We start from the raw sequence: 21,594 nt of genomic DNA on the forward strand, positions 1-21,594 counted from the left end.
CACACTGCCCCACAAGTGGTGGCTGCAGCGAGGGCACCAGGGCAAGGCAGGTGTCCGAGCTTGTGCCTCTGCATTGCTGCCAGCTCACATGGGGACACTGTTGGTGGTTTCTCTTGTCCTGCTTGCACTGAAGCTCTCACCATTGCTGATGCTGCAATATTAGTGATTGCGACTGCACTCCTGGAAAGTCCAAAGTCATTATAGGCTAAGCTAGCAGTGCAGTGGTGTGAGTTACATGTGCATGAGGCAGGATTTGGTTACTGGGTGAGGATGCTGTGGCTATTGACAGCATGTCAGAAAGCATGCCTGCAGCTCTGTTACTCACTGCTACTGGATTAATACTGGGTTTTTCAAGCAGCTTGTCTGAAGTTTGTGGCTATCCCTAAAGAGAATAATATTGCTGTTGTGTTACAGCAACCACTTGCAGTAGCACAGCTCTGACAGTTCTAATAGAAAAAAAGCTTAGATCTTAATTTCCATAATAAAAACCTGAGAAGTTTGATGGTTTTTTGTTTTGTTTTGTGTTTGTTGTTGTTGTTGTTGTTGTTTTGTTTGTTTGTTTGTTTGTTTTTCTGGCAGAATGGTAAAAATGCTTAATCTTGACTACACTAGGATATACATCATCTTGTCCACTGTCTGCCCTTTTTGTGGCAGTTGCAGCAGTATCGGTGATTGTGCTCTGCTCTGTGTTTGCACAGTCCCTCACACAAAGGCATTCCTTTCTGTGACTAATCCTCCTAGGAATTATAGTGATGCAAGTAATAAGTAATTAGTATATTTCATTATGCTAGCTCTGAGAAAGTCAGTCCTGTTTGGGGGCTTGTTGTCTCACGGTGCTGTAGAGGACCTTCTTTAGCTTTCATTTGCCTTGCTCATGGATACTGTATCAAGAAGGCATTCTGCTGATGTTCGAGAATTAGAAATTGTTGATTACGTGACTCTTTCCTCATTTCCTTGGCTGACCACCTGGGGCTAAGAAAAATGTGATACTATCAGAGTACTGCAGTTCGAAATGAAGCTCCCTGTGATAGTCCAAAAGCACATTTGTCAAGAAATAGGTACAAATGACCAAACCAGTGGATGCTAATGCGGCTTATTTATTATTCTCAGTAGTTTGTGACTTCTTAGATGCTGGCTGGCATGGAGGTTGGGGAAAAGATTCTCCATAAATTGTGTGGAAAGCTTATTTTGTAGTTTCAGTTTTGAAGCCACATTGTCTTCCTTTATTGCAGCCGTGATTTTTACTGTACGTATTGTTCCAAGCCTAATCCACGTTCTCAGCTATTATGTTTTTGTTTTTTTTTTTCTGCTCAATTCTCTGTGTGGTTTTCCTTTCTAAGAGTAATTTATTACCGTACTTCGGTCTGTGAGTTATAGCCAGATAACTGCAGAAGAGCTGTAGTACCAGCCCTTCCTACGTGTGCATGTGCGCATTTTAGAAAATGAGTTGTAAGTTGGTGGCTAACACCTATTTTAGGGGTTGCCCTTTTTGCAAGCGGTTGTGAGGCACAAAAACCTCAGTAACCTCCAGGGCCCCATTTCTGTAGACGATGAGTGATCAGTGACGCTCAGGTAAGGCATCTCTGTAGATTTTGGTGGTTGTCACTTCCCCCTCTCCATCCCAGTCCTTGTGTCCACCCAGACTGACTCGTCAGGGCTGTGATGTCAGGGGGGCAGTGACTTCTGAGTGTTTCACCGTGGTGCCACTGACGGGTGATGCTCCAGATGCCATGGTCATGCAGGGAGGGAAGGGCTGGCAGGGGACAGCAGGGCTTAAAGGGGAGGAAGCCTCTTCGGGTGGCCTTGTGGTAGTTCAGCCACCTGAGTCCTGTTTTCCTGGGCTTGTTCCAAGGAGATCGTGGAGGGGAATATGTTGAGAGGCTTGGCTGTCCCCGGTTGTGGTGGGGATGAGGGAGGACACTCACAGTCTCGGAGCGTACAGTCCCAAGGGAGTTCCATGTTTGCTTTCTGCACTGTATGGTAGTTGTTGGTGAGGTGTCTGCAGTGGAGGAATAGAAAGGAGGGGCTGTTTGGTGTATTGTCTTTCAATCTTCTCTTTTGGCTTGGGGTAGTGCATGCTACCCTGTGGGTGAAGTGCCAGTGTCTGATAACTACTTTTGTGAAAGTATCTCCTGAGTTGGATTTATTACAATTCCTTAAACTGATCTCTGCAGTGGAGTAATTCAGCTTTTATTGAGGCTGAAATGTATCTTACCCTTTATATCAGTGAGTGAAGCAATAAGTCAACTCTTATTACTTCTCAAAACTGCACTGTAAAAGTACGGTGTACTGTGCTGTAGGCACAGATTTGTGAATTCTTCTTTTGTTTTGCTTCCTGACGGATTAGTGTTCTGATTTTCCAGGTCTTCAGCTTTAATTTAGATTTTACTACATGGCTTTGTGAAAGTGAATTTATGAATCATTGTTATGGATTTTGAGTAATTATGTTGTCATGCTGTTATTGATAGATGCAGAGTCACAGAGCTTTGAGTAATGTCAGCTTAAGAAATGAGAGTCTTTAGAAGCAGATGCTTTAACATAGATGCTTTAACATCTGTGGGAGTATAAAAAGGTCACTACGATATCTCACTGATGGACAGAAATATTTCATTAGAAGGTGGCAAGTGCTTGTGTTCCTTCGGTAGAACACCAGAATTTGTCAGCATAGCTATTCAGTCTCAGGATAGTATTCTTTTCTGCTTCTTTTGTGTTTTAACTTAGTGTATTAAGCTTCAACCCTGTTCAGGAGTTCTAGGCTTATTTTTAAATAAGCTGTTGTATTTGGCACTGTATTCCTACAATTTCCAAGATCACTTCATTTCTTTTTACTATTACAGGTAGCTATAATCGGGAGCTATTTATTGATCTGATGCAAAAGTCAGACTTGTACAATATAATTTATGTGCAATTGGCACTTAGTTATGCATGCTTTAATGCTCCTCTAGGTAAACTGTTGTTTTGGTTTGAATTGGTTTGGCCATTCTGACTTTAACATGAGAAGGTCCTGAGATCGTGATAGAAATTGATGCTTAACAAATCTAACTAATGAAAAGACACTCATGAACAAGCAAATCATATTGAAAACACCACAAAATATCAATAATAAAAAATCTGAAACATTATGCTCTCCAAGGTGCTTTAAAATTTTAAAGAAAGGAAGCACTGATTTGCATGTTAATGTAATGTTATACATTTTCAGCATAGAGTCAGGAAAGAGACTAGGCGAAAAAATTGTAGAGAAATTACTTGTTTCTGCTTTCATAAAAAAAGGGTTTTTTGTTTTCACTTTCAGGTCATTCGGTTCAAAATATACCTTACTAGCATGAGGAAAGAAATTACAGGCCCAGAGGACTTTCTTCAACTGTTAAAAACCCATCAGTAGCCAGCGATAAAATGGAGACAATGATACTGTAGAACAGTGTTAATCATTGTGAGATATAATATTACTGGAGAAGAATAGCAAAGGAAACAAACCTACTAACAATGCAAGTTGTATATTGACCTGGATTTTATAGGGCCGGTAGGTCTGTGTAGGCTATGTAGAAATATTCTTCTGTTGATTAAACTAAAGGTACTTTGTTGAGTAAAGCTAATGCGTTTGTCATGTATAGTATTTTCTTGATTATGTTAGTACTTTTCTACGTAGTGAAAATTGCAGACAAGAATTACAGGCAAGAATGATTTTTATTTGTAGCCAATTTGTAGTGACATGGTGTATAGCCTTGCCAGTGAAACAACTGCCTTCGTGTGTCCTTTTCTAAGGATCTAGTCACCTGTGTTAGGGCAAGGTACATTCTGCTTTTAAAATAAACTCCGAGAATTTGAGAACATTCAGCTCTCCCTGTCCTTGGTTGAATTGCAGAGAGTGATTTATGCTTCAGCCAGGCATGAAAATAAATAATATTACTTTTAATTGGTGTGCTTTACAATTTTTATTCCCATAGCATAAAAATGAAACAGTGGAATATAGTATGTAGAATAAATCTTTTATGGCTATTTTAATTGTGGTTAAGGCATGTCTCTCTTATTAATGTTAGCAGGGATTTTGATCTTACCTTTGAAAATAATATGCAGACACTTAGATGGCTTTTGCTCTTATCTGGAAGTGTGCTATGAATGTAGTTTTGAAAAAGGAGCAGGGGTGCTTTCTTCTGGTTTGTTATTATTATTTTTTTTTAATAGTTCACAATGGAGAAAAGACATTTCAGAATTATAGTAAGCAAAGGGTTAAGTATAAAAGTTATACATGAAATTCATTAATGAAAACTCTGGCTATAGTTTTATTGGCTTCTGTGTTGAAAATCTCATGTGCTGAAGGTAATAGTTATGGTTCAGTATTTTGCTGTGGCAAGATCATAATACTTAATTAAAACTTAATGTATACATCATTGAAAACCATAATTGAAGCCAAACTTCAGTTTTATTTCCATCAACTTAATTTGTTTGTCAGAGCAATTTAATTAGACATTGAGTGTATGACTGAACCAACTACTTTAACCTGTGCTTAATGTTAAACGTATGAGCCTGGGGATGTAAATTGGGCATATGCTGCTCAGCTGAGTTAGGGCTGGAATTACGCTATCTGTGCCATATCTTAGCCCAGTGATGTGGGCTGACAAGTGCAACTATTGCCTACAAATCTATTTTGTGTCAGGAAATGTTTAGATCTAGTTGATTTAGCCTTGGGGTAGGTTGTGGCTGAGGTGATCTCTTAAACCCATTACCAGCCTTGACTTCTGAGATTTAAATAACAAAAAAAATATAAACGACGACAAGTCAGAGCTCAAAAATTATAGGTATAATTTGAAAGATGTCCTTGAAAATTTGCTACTGTATGGTTACATTTAAATTATGTCACATCTATGAGCTTGCAATAAACACCCACTTTTGAAGTGATTGCAGTTCTGTTTATGAATACTTCCGTGCTGTGCTTTCTTGCAATACTTTTCTATTGTGAAGCGCCATGGAGTTTGAAGGACTATGGAGGTATTTCTATGGTTTTGCTCTTCCCTCTTCATTTTTGTTGCATGCACATGCTTTAGAATGTTAACTGGTATCTCTTTCCTGTTTTGCCTCTTATCTGCATAGTACTGGCCTACTATGTGTGCTTTTTGACACCATTTAAATTAGCAGATGTAGGAGAAAAAGGGGTGATAGCCGTTTTCATCCTAATGACAACTTCCTATCAGGGAGCCTATTCACTCGCGGCTGCTGTCTTGCACTTGGATCAACATTCACTTAATTTCATGGCTGGTTTAGCTAATGTGAAGGCAGCTGACCTTATTGCAAACTTCAGCTTTTGAAGAGGCAGGTTTTCTCTGTGTTAGAGCTCGAAGTCATTGCTTGGCTTTGTTCATTTTCCCTGGTGGATCATATAGTGCCTGTACTTTGTTTCTTGTAACATCATTGAAAGTACTATTCACCTTCCTGCTCTAAGTCCCAGGAAATAAATGGTTGCAAATGAGAAGCCTTTATTACACGTCCCACAGCCCCTGGACTGCCAGCCGCGCAGTCTTTAAAGGAAAACCAGCAAGAATTTGGAAATAATGTCTACAGGTGAATGTAAGGCTCCCAGATGGTATTGGTTTTAGTAGATGGAATCCCATCTCTTTACTACTCTGTTACTACAAAGGGAGAGTTACTGAAACAAAATGTTTTGCTGTTTTCCACAAAAGTCATTAATTGTTTGATTATTCTCAGGGGCTTTGCATTACACAGCAAGTGCTCATAACGCCTGAGTTGTCCTAAGATTATTCATGAACAGCATAGTTTGACTTTGTTTTGGTAACATAATCTCTTAACTAAACAAATCGAGATAGTTACTTTATATTCTGTGGCACCAGAATTTTGTGAGTGCTATCAGAAATACTCCTTGGATGTATGAACACAACTTTCCACTGGTGACTAACAGATGCTTAGAGGTGAAAGCAGCAATGTAGTCATGCTTTTTAGAGTGCTTAGGCTGGACAAGCTGTAAAGCACTTTGGAGCATGTCTTGACCATGGATTTGCAATCTGTTTTTTTGAAACACTGTTTATGCTGTAGAAAATAATGATGCGTAGCCCTCACAAGATTTGGAGGCTGGTCCTCTGTGACTAAGTGCTTGTGCATCGGAGATTTAAGAGAAAGTACTTGACTGTCTGCTCTTGGGTCTTTGAAGTCAAAACAGAACTTTTAAATTTTCAGTACTTCTCATCTCTGGCCATGTTGGAGATGGGAATGCTATTTTTAAGGAGTTGTGGTATCACACTTTTGTAACTGAATGTACATAGGCATGAAAATTTATAGTATAGAAAAGAAACGGTTTAAAATAATAATAATAAAAAGCTTCATATCTTAGTGAAAGTGCAGAAAAGGAGACAGATTTCCTGCCTTATTCCAAGTGTGTTACTTCCCTCCGTTTTGTTTTTCTTTGCCTCTTCCGTTTGAAACCTTAGGAAGTCCATCCATCTTCAGCAGTGCTTGCAGGCTTGAAACCAGTATCGTTTCAGAACAAGTTGAAAGTTAACTGCATGCTTGAGTGCTCTGCTGAGTCAGAGCAGTGGTAATGCACATACATATTCATGGGGTGACCTCTGAGATCACCCCTCTGGTGCTCGCTTTGGTGGTGACGGTGGGTGTGATTTGCAGCATATACTTCTGCTACAGTGAAGTGAGGTGGAGTCCTCACATAATGAGCTTTGCAGGAACTTTCCTCTCCTCTCTTTCACTACAAGTAGAGCCTGATTCCTGCTGTCTTCAAAATTGCACGCCTAAAACCCAGGGATCCATGCTGGGATCTCTAAAATAGCCCTACATCTGATCCACCTGCAGTATGTGTTGCAGAGCAGCATCACAGGGTGAGGAGAGCATCCCCTGATATAATGTCCTTGGTTTGGGGATCTTGATCAGCTGTGCCTGACTGCTCTGTTCCTCGCTTCTGTCATTTCCATCTTTCCTTCTTGGCCTGATCAGCTCTCACTTATCTTAAGTAGTCTGCTGTTTTGTGGGACAGCAAATGGAGAATTCAGCTGAACGGCTGGTGTTAGGGAAGCTTATGTATAAACAGCGCTGGATAAACAAGATACTGTGGCCTTCAGATGCAATGGAGTTCAGATTCCGTGTTTCTATGGATTGGGATTAGTAATTCCTCATCCTTTAAAGTTCTTGTTATTAATAGGACCACTTGTAGCACTGAAGATCATACATGCTGGGAATGTATCTGCTATGGAATAGCTAAGTCTCCTTCACTTTGTCACCTCCAGATAATTTTCTAAGACTTTGAACCTTGCTGTGCTATATAAAGCATAGCATATATGTAAACAAGACCATAAACCTTACAGAACTATTCATGCAGTTTATGCTTGTGCAGCTCTTTCGTATTTTATCCTTTTCTAGTGTTGGGTACATGGAGAGAAATGTCTTTTGGTAGGTACTTATTTTAGCTAAACTTTCATTTCAGGAAGACAACAGTTTTCCTTTTACACTTGTTTCAATATCAGTTATAGAGGTTTGGATTATTCAAAATTGGTTTTTGTTTGTATGTGTGTTTGGTTGGTTTTTAACTTGAAAACACATAGAATAGTAAAAAGCAGCAAGATACACAACAAAATGACTTGGTGGCTTTGGAATAGTTTCCCTGCATTCTACAACAACAGGAGTTTCGTTTTATGATGGATGAAATACCAGAATATTCTGGGACAATCCAGTTGTGTGATTTGTTTTTTTGCAGAGGCTTATTTTTTTTTGTCAGGAGATGGTGCTGAGCGCACAAAAAGAGAACAGTAATAATCTACAGTAACCACAACACACAAGTATTTACTTTGCATGAAGACTCTATCTTGTATAATGTTGCAAAACTTTGAAAGCGAAAGGTCTTTTAGAAAGGATGGCACCTAAGTCACACCAAGAGAAAGTGTTATGCTTTTGTGCATGATGAGAACCTGAAGCACATTGTGCTGTGTTACTGTATGGAGAAAAAAGGCAAGTCTGAACGTGCACTGGTTGTGCATCTCTGACTTCAGCAGCTTTACCTTGTGCGTGGTACTGATGGTATAATTTGCTTTCTAGTACTACGTTATACAAAGAAAAGAGTAATGGTTGATTTTTTTTTAAGTACAGAAAAATGTGATGCTACAGATTTGTTTTTTGTTTCCTAAGAGTGCACATTTTTGTGTACCCATATTAGATATTTTCACACAGAAACAAGGCGCAAAATACAGACATAACAATACGCATATTTGGCATTGGAAATCTACAGTCTTTAATTTTGTTTGATATATACATCTGACTGCTTTTTCTGAATACTCAGTTTCACACTTTTTAGATTTACTCTAACCTAGAAAGAGGTCTTCACTGACAGTATCCACCTAGGTGAAAGTGAGCTGGAGAGATGTCAGCCAAGAATGAGCAGAAAGGGGAAGGGGTGAGAACAGTGAAGGAAGACACAAGAACCATAACCTGGCCAGCACTGGTCTTCAGCTTCTCTCTTGAATGCATATCTTTTGACAGAAGTCTTACAATGAAAAATAATATAATTTAAAAAATACCCCAGCATTCTAGCAAGTGTTCTACTAAGAAGGTGATTTTTAAAAAGTGTTTAAATTTTGAATAGTTCAAATTAGAACTGTGATCTAACTGTGGTGATGTCAAGGATTTATTACCAGCTTGTCTTGCACTTCATACACATGCGAATAGTATTTTGTTTTCTAGAAAACCTAGTAGCTCTTCTACATGTTTTTGAAGGCCATCGCTGCTGGTGTAGGTAATTAGGGAAGGGGATTGTGTGGAGTAGTTTGGTGTTTTCCCCTCAGCATCATTCATAAGAACCACTGTGGGGAGGGTCGTACTGAGGGAGCTGGATCCTTGTTCTGAATCCCTGTGGTCAGTGCTGTATCTCCAGCCATCATGTTCATAACCCCATGGAGAGGTCCAACACAGACATGGGAAGGGCAGCCTGTCAGCCTGGCTTCTGGTCTCCCTTATTGTGATTGTGGTTTGAACTGGTACGACTGGGAAGACTTTCTAGAAATTGAGAGCAGCTCTTAAGTCATGACAGCTGTAGCTGTAGCCATCTGCTTGCGTCCCCTGTTCCCCCTGCAGCAGGTGATGCTGCAGATGTGAGGAGTTCAAGCCTTGAAAACCAGTCTGGCCTTTTGTTCCACCAGTGTAATCAACATCTGCGTATGTGACTAAGACTATGCTATAGTGGTGAAGACTTGACATGAGTGCACTTGAGATGGGACTTGAAGAAGCAAATCTGGACATTTGTTAATAATAAATGAAGAAACTTGTGCAGATGGGCATGGACACCTTTTGTTCTCCTTATCAGGGCCATTGAAAAGACAGCTGTCATCTTCAATTTCTGTGTTTCCTGAAGTGTTAAATTTGTTCCTTGACATAAGAACTGATTGTATATTTCATTCCCTATTTTCCTGCAAGTGTTACTGTAATTTTTTTTCTAGTAAAGTGAGTCAGCTGACATTCATGTTCATGTGTTCATCTCCATTTCTTGATGGAGATCATTAAGGCTCTTCCTTATCCTGGAAATAGTTGACAGGCATTAAATCTTGGGAATTTAGTTTTTTTTCTGGTGGAGTCTCTGAAAGAAGCAGCAGCTCCAATGTCACTAAGCTGTGTGAAAACTGTGAACTTGCTCAGGGAGGATCATTTGTCTCCAGTTGCCAAGAGAGCCGTGTTCACTTTTGAACAATAACTGCGCAGGTCTGTGAGGAATGTTATGTGCAGAAGTGTTAATAAGTAAGCAGCTTGAGCCACACTTGAAATCTCTTTAACATACTCATTTTGCTCTCTAGTATTGTTTTTTTAATGTGTCTGTTGGTGCAGTCTGAAAAAAAATATGTTCATCAGTATTCTGTGCAGTTCTTTATGCAGAAAGCTTGGCTCAAGACTTATTTTCCTTTTCAGTTGTTTTCTGTAATCAATTATCAGCAGTTTTAAAGCTTGATTATTGACAGTGTTTAGTTACAGCAAAGTGATTGATAATGATCTTAGTTTTATGCAGCATGACACATTTTCCAGCTTTGTATATGCTTCGGTGGCCTTCATATGCCTGAAAAACAACCCGGGATCTATCAAGGCAAGGAAATAATTGCTTGCAGCTCTGGTAATTGTTGGGACAGTCCATTCTGAAGACAACAAGGTTGGGTCTCGGTGGATTCTTTTCTCTGGTCTAGGTCTTTGAAAAAGGGCACAGCTGATAACATGAAACTCCCTGAGTTTAATTCTGCAATTAGTTTTAGGGCTGAGTAACCAACAGTCCTGGTCAGGTCTGAGAAGGCTTGTTGCGGTTCTTGGTGTCCCTCTTACAGGATGCAGAAGAAGTTTACTTCATTTTTGCGTAACAGGTGGTGCACAGATTTCTGTTGCAAGACACTGCTTTAGAGCGCTTATTTCAGGTTGAATTTTTTTTCCTATCTGTTGTGTTTCAGGCTTGGTTCATGATGTTCAGGCAACTCTTGAACACAAATTGTGGAAGGCAGTGATTTACATTGACTTCAACTGTGTACTTTTACAGTTCTTATCTTGAGCATTCAGAATTTTGTTTGAGAATGAAGTGTTTAGGAAAACAGAAATAACTGGTGGGTGCATGTTGGACTATGTGTTATAAAGGCCTCAGGCAACTTAGAAAAATTCGCTGATGAGTGTTAGGCTTTGTGCCAAAAAGGATCTACTTTACACAGAACTGTAAAAATCCCTCAAGAGTATTAGGCATCCTGCCAACAGTTACCCATTCGATGTTAAAAGTGTAATTTAGTTTCTCTCATACCCAGTTGTATACCTTTATCCTCTGCTTTGTGAGTCTGGACAGTGAGCTTTAAAATTAATTGCAGCTGTCCAAAATGCAGTATAGTGAAGGGGTAGATTTAATTAAAGCTCATATTTTATAATTTTCTTAGACCAAATATTAACCTTTCAGACTGGGGCAAACCAATTGAAAGTGATAGGGTGTATTTATCAATAGCTTGATGACACCAGTTTTCGCCATGGTGGCAGCTTGCTGTTTTTAGTAGCATCCAAAGAGTATCTCCAGCTGGAAGGCTGCAAAAAAACCATGGGCAAGCTGGATGGGGAGGCTACCCCAAGCTCACGACCCGACTCCCTATAGTGGAGATCTCAGTATGCCTTTGAATGTCCACCCAGCAAAATCCCCAAAGGGTAAAACCACGGCAGATGTACCTGCCTGAGAGGGTGACTATTCCAGGAATGCAGCATTTATTTTTTCTTTCTCCATAGTCACTGGTTAAAGGATGATTCTGCATCTGCACTTAATACCATCCTAAAAATGACTATTCAGTTTTGTATTCCCCTTCAAGAAAGAAGGGGGAGAGGAAGATTTGATGGCCTCGGGTCAAGCCATCATAAACAAGCAAACCAAAACAGGCTGAACGATTACATTTTCACTTTACTTTGTTTTGAGAATATTCAGTTTACTGCATGATTTTTCAGGTGTTTGTTATCACCAGGAGGTGGCACTAGCAAAATCTGTTTTCATACAGATAGATGCATGTTTCAACCACCTTTTTGTAGGGGAAATTTGGAGTAGAAAATCTTGTTGAAATACAAAAGTTCTGGAAGTTTGGTACCTGAAAGTTCTTGAAAACTGCATTGAGGCCACCTCTCCCTCTGAGTGAAATGAGATTTGAGTATTTTGCTCTGAATATAGGCAAGTCTCTTGAATTTGCTATTTTTTTCATGGGCAATTTTTGAATGTTATTTTTACATTTACACAGTGCTTTTAGATCTCCACCTGAAGTGCGATTTGTTGATGTCAAACACAAAATTAATCTCAGAGCTGTACGTGCTCCTACAGAAAGAGAACAGGTTGGTTGTGCCTTTATGTGGGGGAGCGGGAGGCCAAAAAGCAGCCTAGTGCACAGCTGAGGACAGGTGTGTGTAAATACTGAATTCTGCAGATTGTTTTGGCTTTTTTGCTTATTACCATCATGTTCTTCTTGAATCATATTGTCTTTCCTGGCAGGGCTATAATGTGATCTTTACAGTGGTAACGTCACAATATATAGTGATGGGTGTGATGTGTCTATAGTGAATAAGTAAATGGAGAGATTATTCTCTCTTGAACAAACAAAGACATTTTAATATGGTATTATGTGTAAGGTACCAGAACAAATATACTGCCATGAAATGCTTACTGTAGTCATTGTATTAACATGAATTGCAACAGCCAAGTGTGTTTTTTATCTTTTATTTCCCACGGTAACCTTGTGGGGTAAACAGAATTATGGAAAAATAGTCATTTTTGAGTGCTGTGACTTTACCAGTGAAACTTATTCAGTGGTAAAGTGGTACTACTTCTGAATTTCAGCCAACAAACATCTTCAGTTCTGGTGGCTATAAGGGGGCTTTTGATCTCCTAATTTATCTTTGAATAGTTGGTCTTGCAAAACCAATACACACTCTGTTGTCTTAAAACTGAACGTTCATTCTTAAAGCAAGAAACATTTTGGGACTGGGGGAACAGCTAGAGAAGTCTGTCGTCTGTACTTAACCATCATATTTATGGGGCTAAGTCAAATATAGTCATTTTATACCGATGTCTGTGAGATTCTGCAGGTGGCAAGCACGTCCTTCAGCTGTTTTGTGGCCAGTGTGTAGGTCTTCTGTTGGTGCTTGGAGTGTGTGGACTTCAGCCAGTGAGGACAACTGGCATCCCGTGGCACACTGGCTGACCTGTGGTAGCTGTGTGCAATGGCAAGGAAGCTTCTGTTTCCCTTACTACACTTTCCCCTTGCAAAAGTGTCCAAAATCCTCATTAATTTAGTTCCCTGAAATGACACCAAATCTTGTTCCAGCCAGATTCCTGTTGAAATCAGTGGTGGTTTTATCCAGCTCAGAACTTCATAGTGGGGTCTAGTAGATTACTTTGCACATTGATGTAACTCTTGTCTGCATGGTCAGAGTTATTTTGCAGTTTCCTGCTTCTTGGAGGGCAGATCAAGAGAATAAAATGTTATATTCATTCAGGAGACACTCCTTTGTGTTCAAGAAAGGCTGCTTTGACTGACTTTGCCTTAAGCCTATTTATTTTTTAATTACATGAAGCCTTAAAAAATAAGTATTTTTATTTGAGATTAATATGAAGAAGAAAATATATTTAAACAATGGTGAGTGGATGCAGTACTTTACAAGTGCATTCTTGTCCATGTTCATTTCCTTGCACTGTTTTCCTCTTTAAGAAAAAAAAAAAAAAAAAAAGAGAAGGCGTTGGAGGTGCTTGACAATTGCTATCTGGTCTGTATCTCCTCTGCAGGGAAATAAGCTGCATTGGACTGAGATCTGTCTCCCACTAAAGGAGCTGTCTTTGGGTCTCCAACAGAGCAGTGGGATAACGCTCCTTCACAGAATCACAGAATGTCAGGGATTGGAAGGGACCTCGAAAGCTCATCCAGTCCAATCCCCCTGCCGGAGCAGGAACACCCAGATGAGGTTACACAGGAAGGTGTCCAGGCCGGTCTTGAATGCCTCCAGATTAGGAGACTGCACAACCTTCCTGGGCAGCCTGGTCCAGTGTCTGTCACCCTCACCGTGAAGAAGTTTCTTCTCAAATTTAAGTGGAACCTTTTGTGTTCCAGTTTGTACCCATTACCCCTTGTCCTATCATTGATTGTCACCAAGAAGAGCCTGGCTACATCCTCGTGGCCTTTATATATCTGTAAACCCTTTATGTATCTGTAAACCCTTTATATATCTGTAAACATTAATGAGGTCACCCCTCAGTCTCCTCTTCTCCAAGCTAAAGAGACCCAGCTCCCTCAGCCTTTCCTCACACAGGAGATGCTCCACTCCCTTCATCATCTTTGTTGCCCTGCTCTGGACTCTCTCCAGCAGTTCCCTGCGCTTCTGGAACTGAGGGGCCCAGAAGTGGACACAATGTTCCAGACGTGGTCTCACCAGGGCAGAGTAGAGGGGAAGGTCCCTGCAGTCTTGTGAAACCATTGTTGTGGGGAGAATCCAGGCTCTTCTGCTTTTACAAAGAAAAAAAATCGCCTGATTCGTGTCTTGTATTTGGTAAAAATCCTTTACAGAACTGAGATTTGAAGAATTAGTTACTGAAATATTTAACAGTAGATTAAAACTAGTGGATTAAAAATACCTAGTAGATTAAAATTTGCAGTGTGGCTAAAAAAACACTGACATATTAAAGAGCTTGCAAACTGGGAATGGCAAATGACAGTTGTAAATGACTAGCTTTAAAGCCACGTTTCCCCCAAAATGTTTTTGCTTTTCTTATTGGTCAAAGATAATGCTAAAAATTTAAGTGATTGAATTTGGCAGATGTGATTTCTGAGTCTGTGGTGTTTAAGTGGTAAAGCCCTGCTGAATAGTGCCAGGAAGGTTTCAGGAACGTTCCATGCAACGTCTGATTCAGTCCTCCACTTGTTAGTGAAGATAACAGCTGCTAATGCCTGTGACAGAGAATGCTGGTTAGCCGATATGCAATAGGTATGCCAAGGCTTAAGGTAAGTTTTCTGAATTAGCCATTGTAAATAATGCTGTAACAACTCTGGAGCTGTGGCATCCAACACCTGCAAACCACTCTGGGAGCTTCAAGGTGAGAGGAAAGTTCTCGTGTTATTTCCAGAAAGGGGTTCTGTCCAGACAGAGAGTGAATTTTTTTAGCCTGGACTGTGTTTTATTAACATTATAACATATTCAGGTTTTGTTGGTTATGAGCACCGTGAGTGATGATCTTGTACGAGCATCAATGAAATTGTACGTGTTCTTCTGTTCAGGTGGTATTCTGTGTTGACTGGACTAAAATCGAGATACGAAGTTTCCCTGATTTTCAGTATCCTCAAATCTTGGGGTTTTGATTTAAAATGTTTCTCTTTATTTCATTTATTTATTTTCTTTAATTCGCTTCTTTACTTTTACTTGAATGGGGAGCCTAAGACTAAGCAGAGTGCTTTTAACTAGCGTTACATCCTGCCTTTTACACACACACACACACAATTAGCTTTGCAGTTTAGGAACAGAATTCATTTCAGTCTGTCTGTTTCTGAGACTTGAATTAGATTTGGCTGCTGAAAAGGCTTTGGAGTCACCAAGAATTTTAACATTAATAGTTTGGAAACATCCTAAATAAGTGTTTTGAGCACAGAAGTTTTTTTAAAAAACATGTTTCTATACAGTTTAGTAATTTTTCCTTAGAAAAGTAAAACTAAAATAGATACTTTTACTAAAAAGGCACTTGAGAGAACCCAGAATAAATTTAAAATTTGCTTGAATTTATAGTTCATTCTTTATTCAAATACCAGTATAGTATGACAGGCAGTCATCATAATTGCTGACACTATCAACAGGAAGTATACTCGGGCAGCTAAATATAGTTCTTAATTGCATAACATACACTTTAACCTCCTTGTTCTGTCCTATTGAGATGTTTCTAATGACTGATGTCAGAGGATAAGCCAATAGTTCAGCAGTAGCATATGTAGTCCAGATTTAATTTACATTTGCTATATCCTATGTCTGAGTATCTGTTAGTAAATCTGCAACTGGCTTTCAGGGTCCAGCTAACAAAACTGTAATTGGTCTGTAAATCAGCATTCCCAAAGAAATTTTCTTCTAATAACTACTGACACAGCATTACTGTCAATTAATTAACGAAATTTATCTTCTCACACAATCCACACTGTTTCTTGGTAATGTTTTGATCCTTTTGGCAGCAGGAGAGGACTTCTTGGATATTTATTTGCTTAAGCATGTAGCTAGAAAATGAGTTGGCTTTCAAACAGGAGGAAATGTTTTAAAAACCTTTTGTAATGTAAGAGAAATGCTGTTCATTTTGGGAGCCTGTAGCCTGCTGGAGGAACGCTTTCGATATCCCGTGTACCCTTCCTGCCCAGCTCCAGGGCAGCGGGATGCTTCATGCTGCTGCCCGACTCTTCTTTGCCCACAGAGGTGCAAGGCCGGTAGCTTTTGCCCACTTAATCTGTACTCAGACTCTTGCTACCTTTCCCGCACCACCTAAAGTGGCTTTCTATTTTGACCTCTTGCTGCGTCGGCGTCTTCCCCATCTTGTATATACTTTCTCAATCACTTTCTTCTTTGGTGTGAAATACTGTTGCATGTCTTACTTAATGTGAAAGCCATTTGTTTTTTAATGCATCATGTCTGTTCATAAGAACATGAAAATTTCTGCCATGAGCCATGTGTATTTCTCTCTGAAATTACTGGGTTTTCACATGATGGGAATATTGTTTCTGGCCTCTTGATTGGTTGCAGTGGAAGTGGTTGTTATTTAGCTGTACTTGTTTTGGTGTGAAGGTGAGAGGGGGAGCAGAGAAGTCATAATAAGAATCATTTTGGATCATTGAATGCATTTTAGAGATGCACTGAGAGGGAAAAGGGATGGGGAAATTAATTTTACATAGATTTATAAATTCATATTCATTAATTAATTTGTGATCACACAAACTCTGGGCAGTATGCAAAACCCAGTGAAACCAAATTTTTGGTGAGTCTTTTTATTACTGTTAACTTAGATGCAGATGGGAAGCGTTTGTTTCAAAAAGAGGCTTTGTGTAGTTAATAGTAAAATTGCTAACTCTGTCTGGAACCTTGTGTAAGACCTGCAGCATTAATTCTTTACGTTTTTTTCCATGACAGTTTTGAATTTCTCACAAAAAGAAAGATCATTTTCTTGCTAAATATGGAAGCTGCTGAAGGCTTTGAAACTTTTATTGACCTCATGACAAGTCCTGTAGAGAAATTAGGTAGGGTTGATATCTTGCTGGGATGTTTAGCTCATTGGCTGTTTGAGAGGCAGAGCAGCTTTGAATCTGCCCCAGGAAATACTTGAAAAACAAATAAGAATCACAGAATCACAGAATGTTAGGGATTGGAAGAGACCTCGAAAGATCATCTAGTCCAATCCCCCTGCCGGAGCAGGAACACCCAGATGAGGTTACACAGGAAGGTGTCTAGGCAGGTCTTGAATGCCTCCAGATTAGGAGACTGCATAACCTCCCTGGGCAGCATGTTCAAGTGTCTTTCACCCTCACTGAGAAGAAGTTTCTTCTCAAATTTAAGTGGAACCTTTTGTGTTCCAGTTTGTACCCATTACCCCTTGTCCTATCATTGGTTGTCACTGAGAAGAGCCTGGCTCTGTCCTCGTGACACTCACCCTTTATATATTTATAAACATTAGTGAGGTCACCCCTCAGTCTCCTCTTCTCCAAGCTAAAGAGACCCAGCTCCCTCAGTCTTTCCTCATAAGGGAGGTGCTCCACCCCCTTCATCATCTTCGTGGCTCTGTGCTGGACTCTCTCCAGCAGTTCCCTGTCCTTCTGGAACTGAGGGGCCCAGAACTGGACACAATATTCCAGATGTGGTCTCACCAGGGCGGAGTAGAGTGGAAGGAGGACTTCTCTTGATCTACTAACCACCCCCCCTCTAATACACCCCAGGATGCCATTGGCCTTCCTGGCCACAAGGGTACAGTGCTGGCTTATGGTCATCCTGCTGTCCACCAGGACCCCCAGGTCCCTTTCCCCTACGCCGCTCTCTTAATAGGTCATTCTCCAAGACAGAAAAAGTATTCAATTTGCTACTGGAAAACCTTTCGCCCATGCCTGTTCCACATGGCCCCCAACTGGTGGTACCAAAGGCCCCTGGTCCCTACCAGTTAGGATGGAGGGTAAGTCCTGGTTGCCCCAGCATCACAATCCTCTCTCCTTTCCCTCTACATCTGCTCTGTCATCAAACCTTTCTAGAAACCAGCATGCTTGCACAGAGTGTGCCCTGGAGCTTCATCCCATGCTTCAGATAACCCTGACTTCTTGTCTTCCATATGTCCTTGGCGTGCCTCTTACCTTCCTGCAGCTCAGCCCTTACCAGTTCTGTCAAACAGCACTGATGGAAAAGGAAAACTTGCTTAGGTAAAGAGGAAGTACATTAAACTGTAATTTTGTGAGGTGGAGAAACTGAAACTTGGGGCTTGCAAGAATTCTCTCTCTTGTGGGGAAAAAACCAAACAAACGAATCGTCAACTCCAGTTATGAGTCTAATATGAAAAATAAGTCTGAACCAATCATGATTTTAAATTTTGGCTTTGCCAGACATCATTATTATCTGATATGGAAGACATTGTAGTGACAGATTCTGAACCCCGTTTGCCTACCAAATACTACTACACTGTGTAAAGTTAAGGGCTAATGGGAATAAAGGATCAAAGTCTGGGCCACTAAAGGTGAAAATTTCAGTATATGTAGGGCAACCGGGACTGAAATATGAAAATGTAATTAAAATATGGGTCTAAATCTGTTGTGAACACCACTGTCGATTCAAGTTTAGCAAGTGCTTGTGCACTTGTGTTGATTATAAGTACGCTTTCAGATTGGCTTCAGTTCTTGTGCAGATTTTCATAGATTTGTGTCTTAATATTCTGTAGATTGAAGGACCTGTTTAGACTTGTGCATTTTCTTCTTGTTGTGCACTGACATTTATAAGGGGAAAAAGGAAGATTTTTGTTTATTTTGTTCCTGAGGGCAAATGGCTGAAGTATTCTCAGCCTTCAAACCTAGAACATGATGCACAAGTCGTCCTTTCAGAAGAAGGAAATGGACATTCCTTTGTGCATTGTGTAGAAGGCAGTCACAAACGCTGGTAACTGTGGTCCTATGAAAGTTAACCGAGGAGAAAACATGGACCTTCTTGGGCTGGTTACTCTGTATAAGGCCTCCTGAGCGGGAAGGTCAGCCCCAGTGTGACCTGAGAGTTTTGCAAATACGACCTGTAAAGCTCCTGCTACATGTCTATGACCTCTGTTGGTCTCCAGAGCAGGAGTTGGTACATTCTGATGAACAAAAGATATCGCATGAGCATTCCCTGGCTCCACGGTTAGTTTCTTCTTTAATTGAGAGACCTTTAAAATAGCCTCAGAGAGGTGATAGGATCTGTGGAGCTGGAAAGATTTTTCTTCTAGATGGTTAACAACTTCTCCCTGTCAAAGGGTGAAGTTGGAACTCAGAATGAAAGGTTGCTGGAGCAGTTTATTTTTAGCCTCTGTGGACAAGTCATAGAAGCCTTGTTAGCAAATATTAGACTTCCACAGAATCTAATGGTAAACTATGTCTATACTGGATATTTCTTCAGAACGGTTGGAAGTGTGGGAAAAAAAATTGTGTTAGAGGTTTAGACTGATTTGTTTATTTCATTCCAATTATATTCCATAATCTGGTATTCTTCACAGGAGAACCTTTGTTGAAATTAAGATGGTAAAATAGTGTTGAAAGAAAGTTAATTGAGTTTAGATTATGAATTGCCAAAGATAAGTCACTTACTAAGGAATAAGTGTAGCTTTGAAAGAAAAGAGACAAAGAGTACATACGATTGTTTGTTTGTTTGTTTTTTTGTCTAAGTGTCTTCTCTGTAGCTTTTTGAAAGCCCCGGGTTATTTCAGAACAGGAAAAAACAAGATGTTAAAGACATAATAAGGTGTAGACTGGAAAAGCATCTGATTTTACAACTGCAAACATTTTAAAAATACTGTTTTGAATTATTGAAAGGAAGAAAATGATCATCACTATTTTTGGTTGTTCATATCTAATACTTGGCTGCTTATTATCTGTTTACATAGTAATATATGCGCACATGCTAAATTTATATGCTCACGACTGATGCAACACAAATTCAAAATACAAGGTGCAAACTACTTCTTACTCCTATGTACAAGTGAATCAAGTAGTAAAACTGTCTAATTTGTGACCAGAAAAATCGTGACCACTGATTGCTGCTCTGTGCTTGTGCTAATACTCTCATCTCTCAAGCAAAAAAACACATCAGTGGCTTTTTTATATTGCAGTAGGACATTATGCCAGATTTTCACTCTTACATTAAAAAAAAAATAAAGAGCAAAAACACACATGAAATTACATACCTGCGTTGTATTCATGGCTGTTAGCTTTTGTGGAAAAATGTTCTTTCCCTGATCTACAGTTTTGCGACTTTTTTCACTAGAAATTTCTCGTCTAGGTACTCTGAATCATTGCTAACACTGTATCTGCCAAAATCTGCTGCTGTTACTGTGCAAAAAAGGTACAGCTGCCAATTAGAGAAGTGTCTAAATGTCTGAACGGTGCCTGTGGTCATACGGCTCAATTACCTGTCAGGCTATCTCTTTTTGTCTGAAATGTACTTGGCCAATGAAGGGTGAATTTCTGGCAAGGGTGAGCAGTAGCATCTCTAAATTAGTGCCCTGGCAGGCGTAATAACTCAGTAAAGACACAGGTTAGTACCTGTCATTTTTCGATGTCAGAAGGTCCTTTTTGGGGAAGTGGTACTTTAGCACATGCAGCAAAATCAAATTAGGTGGAGGGCAATGATAAGTCTACCTCTTGCTTTTCATGTTCAGTGATAGTATTCTTGTTTCCAATCTATCTTCTCCTGTCCTCATTGGGCTCTCGTTATTTCCCCATCATTGCTACCTTTTATTTTCAGACTTTGAAAGCACTGTTCAAATTCCCCCAACGTCTCCAGTTTCTTTATAGAGTAATGAAAAGCTACTGTGACAGCACGCACGATAAGCTACAGAAAGACATAGGTACAGAGCAGGTATAGCTGCAGTGTGAAACATCAGCTGTGTGAATAATTGAGGTCTTCTACTTGCACAAGAGGGTAATTTTTTTCATGCAGATTTTACTGCTTTGCCTTTTACTTCTGGTAAGACCATTGTTGATTGAAATTTGTTTGGGTGTCAGAGCTGAAAGTGTGTGAAGGGATATCTGTGGGAGGAAGAGGAGAACAAAGTGTACATGCCCCGTGTTTACTTAACCACAATATAATTCTGCCAGCTGGACAAAGGGAATATGCTGCTAATTGCCCTGCTGCAAGCCAAGGGGAACACCAAGGACCAAATCTGCGCAAATGATGTTCAGGTTACTTGAGAAGCCTTGCAAAGCTGTACTTCCTGAGGGAGAGACCTGGGAAGCATTGTGCCTCAAAGTTCACAGGTTTCACCAGGAAGATGCAGTTTTGCTTTACTTTCTTTTCTACACTTCACTTTGTTTACTTTTTCTTCACTATTGTTTGCCTTTGTTTAGACCAAACACTGTAGGGCCAGTCCTGTTGTACTGGTTGTTGTCCGGTCGTTGGACACTGCTATGTTAGTCTGAGTGTGCTTGTTGCATCTTAGCTTTGCTCCTCTGAAATACAAACTGTGATTGTCTTATGGCCTTATACATGAAAGGTGAAGGCAGACCACTGAAAGCAAAATTTCCAGACCCATCTTGCTGCACTCTGGTCCTCTGTGGCCTCCAGAAAAAAAAAGAAAGACAATTTCTATATGGAAGCCAAGAGTGAAGGGAATACAATGAAACAGGCTAGAGTCTCTGCATTACAAGAAAAAGAACCCTGCTCTTGTTTTATTCATTTTAAACAGCCTAAAGCACAACATACCTTGTGGAAAAAAAAGGGAGCGTTACCACACGTTGTACAGTTCTTACTCTTACAGTGTACGGGGTATAAAAGCACCTAGAAAGTACTTGAAGTTTTCTTGTTTCTTGTGTGCTCACGGAAGCCTGCCAGGATGTTGAAGCCTCAAAACACTGACTGCACGGTGATGAGCTTGAT

The 21,594-nt window shown here is 40.0% G+C and overlaps 1 protein-coding gene across 6 annotated transcripts in view; it reads left to right on the plus strand.

Moving 5' to 3' along the window:
* The window catches only part of GLIS3 (GLIS family zinc finger 3), a 174,703-nt gene that overhangs the window by 1,083 nt on the left and 152,026 nt on the right, over positions 1–21,594 (plus strand). The window lies entirely within an intron of this gene.

The sequence above is a fragment of the Columba livia genome, chromosome Z, assembly GCF_036013475.1.
Source record: "Columba livia isolate bColLiv1 breed racing homer chromosome Z, bColLiv1.pat.W.v2, whole genome shotgun sequence".
NCBI classification, from domain to species: Eukaryota; Metazoa; Chordata; class Aves; order Columbiformes; family Columbidae; genus Columba; species Columba livia.